The following is a 7,450-nucleotide window of genomic DNA, read 5'->3' as shown; positions in this document are numbered from 1 at the left end:
TGGGAAATTATCTGTAATGCAAAGTAAATGTTAAGTACCATTATGACTCCCATACTGATAAGATCCCTCCACTCCATAGCTGCAGATCTGTTATCATAAAGTTTTAATACTGTATATATAAAAAACAGTAATGTCAGGATCCCTGCTCATACAGACAGACCTCTCCAGACTCATAAAATCTTAAACAAGGGCATAACTACCATCGGTACAGGGTGTGCCGCTTCTATCGAGTGAGTCCACCTTTCTTATTGTCATGATTGTGCACTGTATGGGGGCTTAAATGAAATTTTGCTATGGGGCCCACAGTTGTGTTATGCCCCTGTTTATCCTCAAGGTATAATATACAGAGGACAATAATGTTGGCTTTTTTCCTCACTAATACAGGCCATAATCTCCAGACTGATGTTGCCATAAAGTTAGAATGTATATAGGTCAGTAATATTAGGATTTCTCCTCTATAGTGACAAATTTCTCCAGACAAATCATGCCATAGCGCAGCCTGTTCCTGCTGTAACCTATAGCACTATACAAACACATCTGGTTTACAGACTTAGATTCTCAGAACTGCAGTGTTACATTTAGCTGCAGCCACTTCTAGGAATTCCATTATTCTGAGAGTTAGGTTACTCCCTCGCTGAAATCTTAAAGGTGCAATCCCATAATTATACATGTAAAAACATTTTTACAAACTAAAGAAGACCCCTGGGCAGGACTGAGAAATATAATCCGGATGGGTATTAACTATTTTTTACCCTTTCCTTATATTCACTTGGCATGTTTGGCAAAATAAAATCTTTGTATGAAAGATATAGCTCTAGATAATGACCCTTAGTTTCTGTAGATATTCAGCTTTTAGAGATGTAACATTCTGTTTGGTGCTATAGGGCAACACAAATCTATTTAACCCATTCTATTATCAGATACTTTCTAGTTCTAGAAAATAATACATCCATAGTGCTATGCAGTTTTATCAATATGAGAAATGTAAATCTAATAATTGTAGACTGACTCAGATTAGTCAATGTATTATATTCTAGAAAGCTACATTTGAAAATCATATTTTTCCCACATCACGGTGTACTTCTAATGACAGCTCAGTAGAACATGGCAGATTTTGCAGTCAACTACTTATTGTCAATGTAATGAATACAACTGAATTAGTCATAGTAAAGTTAGGTGCATTTTCATACTGTTGAAAAATAGTAGTTGTAACAGTTATTTTGCCCCTGTGTACTCCAGAATAATGACTGATTTTCTGTTAAATTGTAAATTGACAACACCTATACAGTAGGGGGTAAATTTACTAAAGTGCAAGTTTTTCGAAGTGGAGATGTTGCCCATAGCAACCAATCGGATTCTAGCTATTATCTTCTAGAAGGTGCTTTTTAAATGTTAAGTAGAATCTGATTTGTTGCTATGGGCAACATCTCCACTTCTAAAACCTCACTTTAGTAAATTTACCCCTAGGTGTGTAGCAGAATACCGTAGAACAATACTGATCAACAGGAAGACTATACTGTGCACCACTACTTTATATGACTATTTTAATGTAAATTGAAGTGTTATTAGGTAAATCAACAAACCTTTAATTTACAGTATGTCTTAACGGGATGTAGTTATGAGACCGGCTGCCGCGTTGCTGCTGGTCTAAATCTCGACGGGGGAAGCCCAACAAGAGACTTAAGATAGATGTCGAAATACCGATGCCTATCTTTATCCCTACGCCCGAATGCAGAAGGACGGCTGCCTGAACGAGGTAAGTCTGGGGCGCCCTTAGCATTAGCCGTGGGGGCAAGGGTTCGGTTTAGGTAGCATAGCGGGGATAGTATTAGGTTTTCCGGGGGTGTTTAGGGTTAGGCACCCCTAGGGGGGAGGGTTAGTGTTGGGCACCACTGGGGGGGGGATGGTTAGGTTTAAGCACTAACAGGGAGGGTTAGGCTACAAGAAGGGAGAGTTAGGGGGAGAAGGGGGTGGGTAAGAATACATACCTAACCTCTGTCGGGGTACCAACCATCGGGATTCCGCTGTCTGTATTTTGACAGTAGGCATCCCGACAGCCGGCATTACATACCTATTACGTCTTAACACATCCTATGTTGTAGGAGTTGGATAATAAATGGCCAACAATTTAATGGTTGTCACTTTTACATGTTGCTATGTCACGAGTGTAAACATGGACTGGTTGTAAATGTATCTCATGTAATGTTCTTAACCACCTTTGGAACAACACTTTGTAGAATCATGTGTACAAGGTAAGTTCCTGATGTCCAAAATACAAGTCTTGCACACAAATCTCTCTGCCGTCTTGATAATTACCTACAACAGTCCTGCAACCAGTCTCTGGCCTCCCTCCCCATCTCCCTTCCAGCTAGGACAGTTCCAGTTCTGCAATCAGTTTTTGACCCAACCACACATTTATGCTAGTCCCATTTCAGCACCACATTTCCAAGTTCTATGTTTATTCCTGTCTTTGATTCATCAGCAATCTCAATATTGTTGTTATGATGCTGAATGCTAATACAACCACAGTATAATATAACTGGCAATGCAGTCTAGTCACTTTAGTAGGTCCAGTTATGGAGTACAGGGATTTCTGGATAAAGGCAGAATGGGAAGCACTGTGGTAATTGTCTCTGAGATGCACCACAACAGAGGTGCAGGGCCCCGCTACTGGGAGGGGGTGTGGGCAACTCAGGGAGGAGTTACAACCCCCCCCCCCCCCACCCCGACTATGAAACCGATCTGAAATGCTGCTTCCTATGATGTGTTGGGGGTGTAAAGAGTGCCCCCCCTCTTCTGCTGCGCCACTGCAGCTGTGTACAACCTATTCTAGTCTATGGGCCTAATTGAGAGATTACAATCATTGGAGGGTCTACAATAAAACTTACACATGTAAAAAACATACAATTTACAAGGGAAAGGCCTTGCAGCATTGCTAAAAGGTCCCTATGAGACAGAAGTGTGTGCAGTGCCACAAAACAGAACCACTGGAGCTGAGGCCATCCCATGTGCTTCTCCTTACTTTATTTTCATCTACTTACTCACCACTAGGACACCTAACACTTGGTTGCTTATGCTCTGTTGCTTAATTGGGTGTTACGGCCACCAGTGTATATTATCCATGTCCTGCATTGTATTGTACTGTGCTGTAAGTCACTTTTTTTGTTATGTCCTTTGTAAGGCGCTGCGGAACACTTGTGGCGCCATATAAATAAACTATAATAATAATGTAGCAACACATTCCCCTTTCCCCATGTTGCAGCATATTTTCTCCTCTCTGGCATAACACCATAGCAACCTTATTGCAACACATCCTCCTGCTTTGCCACTGTACTCTCCATTTAGCTCACACTACTGTAGCATGCTCCTCAGCGGCAGCAGTCTCCCTGGGCTGGGCTGCTGGAATCTGCTTATCGGGCATTTCTTTTTCAGGAGCTCCGCAGACTCCGAAACAGAAATTTCTGATAACTATCAGTTTTCAGGTTGGCGTTAACACATAGGATCCGTGAACATTTTTCAGGCAAATAAAATGGGATCTAATTGAATTGCTCGAAGTTAATTCAAGCGTTAATTTTTTGGGGCAAATAAAAATGTTATTGGGTGTAATTGAACACTGGATATTCTTTTTGTGCTACATTTTTATATTTGCTGGGACCCATGCAATATTGTATTTTCAGATTTTAATAAATTATTTGATATTTTAAATTTGAATGTGTACTGGATGATTTAAACACTCATTGACAGATAAAGCGCAGTTCCTCCATTTTTTTATTTTTCTAAAAACACTGAAGCAGCAAACTTTGTGAAAACCAATACTTGCGTCATTCTCAAAACTTTTGGCCATGGCTGTATATCCCTTTTACTATGAAGAATCCTCAAGGTGGAGTTCTGTGCCTGAAATTGTCTTAATACAATTGTAAAATAAGGAGAGAAGCGTTGACCAAGCATAGGTTGAGTATAGCAAGGGTGTGTTCATGTATTTTTGCGGGTGCTGGTGGTCTTATGCAATGAAAAGCAAGATGATGATGAGCAGCCTAACTAGCGATATCTGATTGATAGCTTACATATTGACCCCACTAACTAGTAGTGCTTAGATCAATAGTATGGCTGATCTATTACATAAAGGGGCCCATTTATCAAAGATCATTTGAGGTAAATTCCCCGAAAACACCTGTTTTCGGGGGTTTACCTCAAATACTTAGTATCCCCCGAATGTATGAAGGAGGGACCGCAGCAAGTATCTCCGATACCTGCTGCGATCCCTCCATTGCCGCCGGCAGCCGCCTCCTCCATAGGTTTCTATGGGGGATGCGATGCTGCCAAATGTATCAATATCGGGAATGCTTCGCATTCCCGATATTGACCCCAGCAGCTAACGCCATCTGCAGATAGCGTTAGCCGCTGTGTCCTATGGGCACTTACCGCATTTTCAGCCGGCGGAAGGATCTCCCAGATCCCTCCGCCGGCAATGGGCGCCACTCGTGTGCAGTCCGCGGGACTGCGCATGCGCAGCAGCCCGGAATGCGCTCTGGCCACATCGCAGGGACGGGCTCTTTTCGGAGCCCGTCTCCGTGCATGTGCCGGGTCATACATTCGGCCGGTATGATCGCATTTTGCAATGCGATCATGGGCGGTACTGCATGCCCTGATCGCATTGCAAAATGCGATCCTTAATAAATGGGCTCCAAAGTCACGTCTGTCTGTTGGCATTACTTAATATTTACATTGGGTCGATGGCAGGAAAGATTGACATTTGACCTTAAAGATGAAAACAGACATTTTTATATTATTTGTGTTTGTATTAATTACATATTATATGGTCCACCAGGGGCTTCGAGAGGGGGGTGGAACAGGTACTATTTCCCCGGGCCTGCATCCCGCCCCCTGCCCCAGCTGCCGCCGTCAAGTTCGGGCAGCAGGGAGAGAGGACTGACTGCTTTTGCAGCAGCCTCTCTCCCCAGCCCAGCACACACTCTGCTGTCACACTGTGTGCCAGGCAGGGCCGCCGTAAGGGGGGGACTGCCGGGCCCGGAGAGAGCGGGGGCCCGGGAGACAGCAGTGCAGAGTATATGAATCAGCAGCCGGGGAAACACAGCGCCGCCGGCGGTATTTGATATATGGTGCCGGCCGCAAGACATTACAGCTCGCGGACCGGCAGCCAATCAGGAGCAGCCTTTGCGGCCGCTCCTGATTGGCTGCCGGTCCGCGAGCTGTGATTGGTTCGCGGGCAGCGTTGTATTTCAATTACTGCCAGTGGCGCTGTGTCTACCCGGCTGCTAATTCATATACTCTGCACTGCTGTCTCCCGGCCTGGGCCCTCTGAAGAAACAAGGTAGGAGGAGTCCCTGCCCTGTGCCCCTCCGCTCCACCTACTGCAAGAAACTAGCAAGCCTTCCCTGCCCTAACGCTCTACTCCAGCCAGCCTTCCCTGCCCCATGCTCCCCTAGTCTAGCCACCCTTCCCTGCCCTGTGCCCCCCCCTAATCCAGCCAGTCTTCCCTGCCCTGTGCCCCACCCCAGTCCAACCTTCTCTGCCCTGTGCCTCCCCACTAGTGTACCTAGCCTTTCCTGCCCCCCCCTAGTCCAGCCAGCTTTCTCTGCCCTGTGCCCCCCAATTAAGGTCCAGCCTTCCCTGCCTTGTGCACCCTCAGTCCAACCTTCCCTGTGCCCTCCCAGTCCAGCCTACCCAGCCCTGTGCCACCCATTCCCATCCTGTCTTCCCCACCCCAAACGTTGAGAATTTTTAAACTGGGTTATGCACTAATTGACGGCTACCCCCCCCGTGTAGCTCCACCCACATTATATACAGCTCCTCCCACCTCTGCGCCATCCCCCGGGGGGGCCCTGCCTTCTTTGTCAGTACCGGGCCCCACGATTTATGATGGCAGCCCTGGTGCCAGGCTAGGGAGAGAGGCTGCTGCCGCAGCAGTCAGGCCTCTCTCCCAGCGTTACATGCCTCTTGGGGGAGCGATTGCGCCCCCACCCCCTGACACATGCGGCCGCAAACACGGTCATTTTTTTTTTCTGGAAGAAGAGGGTCTGGCCACACCTCCCAAATTGGCCACGCCCCTTCCCTTTACCTGGGCCCGGCAGAGCTGTCGGCAGTCCTGTGGTCTACTGCTCTTCATTATTTTATTGTCTATAAATAGGGTCATACAAAACTGCAAACACTGCCAAGCCATATCTGTATGCTTTGTCTATTCTATCATGGGGCGCACATTCTAGTGATATACAACTGGAAACATCTTACTTGTAAATTTGCTTTTCTTGTGTATGGTTTGTGCAAATTCGTCCAATTCCACAAACACCTAAGAATATTATCCAAAGAATATTTAGGTTAATTTACTTCACACTGCATATATTCTTTTTCGTTTTCTCCCCACTAATGTGTCTGTTTCTGCAGCTTCACTTGTTTGAGAAAATAGAGACAACTAAACACAGTACCAGACAGCTATTCCGATTTCTACTTGAAACTAGAGGTGAAAGACCCAGACAGTAGCATATAAATGGATGCAGTCAAGGTCGTTTTGTGTATCGCACTTCTGGAATGTGTGTCTTCCTCTGTAGAACTGATTGGTTTTATATCTGCTTCTGTACTTGAGTAAGAGGCTGAAGCCTGGAGCAGACAGTATTTGATTTAAAATTAAAAGCAGTAGCTTTCTACTGTAAGTTACAGTTACCCATCAGCTTTTCAACCCAGCTTGGAATTAGCAGCACAGTGTAAAGTAAGGTACCCATTGATAGATATATCGCCCATTCCATTGAACTGGTGATATATCTATGGTGTATCTGTAGTGCATACAACGTCGTTTACAGACCTATTCGATCTGCTATGCAGGTTTCATCTGCTAGTGTTCACGGGCGACCTGCCTATCGCCCATACACATACTGCAGGGACACGGCGGTGATTGACATTCAACAGGCAAATTTAAATGCCCACCCAGTTGTGACATCAGCCACAAACACATTGCCAGAACATTGGTAATTGTGTACACACTTACCACTCGTTAAATAGCTCATTCAGACTCAAACATCACTTGCAATCTGCTTTCATTGTGCATTGCTGCCAAACAGCTTCAAACATCACCTGCAGCATGATTTCCTTTTGCACAGCATTCAGGTTCAAACATCACCTGCAGTCCGCCTTCAGTGTGCATAGCACGCTGCTTTAAACCAGTAGCGTAATGAGTGTGGGGCTCAGGGGCATATCTAACCCTTGTCCAGTATAGCACTCACCAGGGGCGCCAGCCAAAGGGCAGTGCCATCCACGGCCAGGGAGTAGAATCAGGGTCACTGATGTAACTATGGTGTGGGATCCGGGGCCGGACAGCCGCTGGCGCTTGCCGACAGCTACATGGTACAATGAATAAAGTTTGTTGTATTTTCTAGTAATTGAGAAAGGTGTGACATTACTCGCACCACTGTTAGACAGGAGCTGGCCACAGCGCAAA

Source organism: Taudactylus pleione, unplaced genomic scaffold, assembly GCF_031769625.1.
Source record: "Taudactylus pleione unplaced genomic scaffold, aTauple2 ptg000012l, whole genome shotgun sequence".
Taxonomy (NCBI): Eukaryota; Metazoa; Chordata; class Amphibia; order Anura; family Myobatrachidae; genus Taudactylus; species Taudactylus pleione.
The sequence above is the reverse complement of the archived record's forward strand: the minus strand, read 5'-3'. Positions refer to the sequence as shown.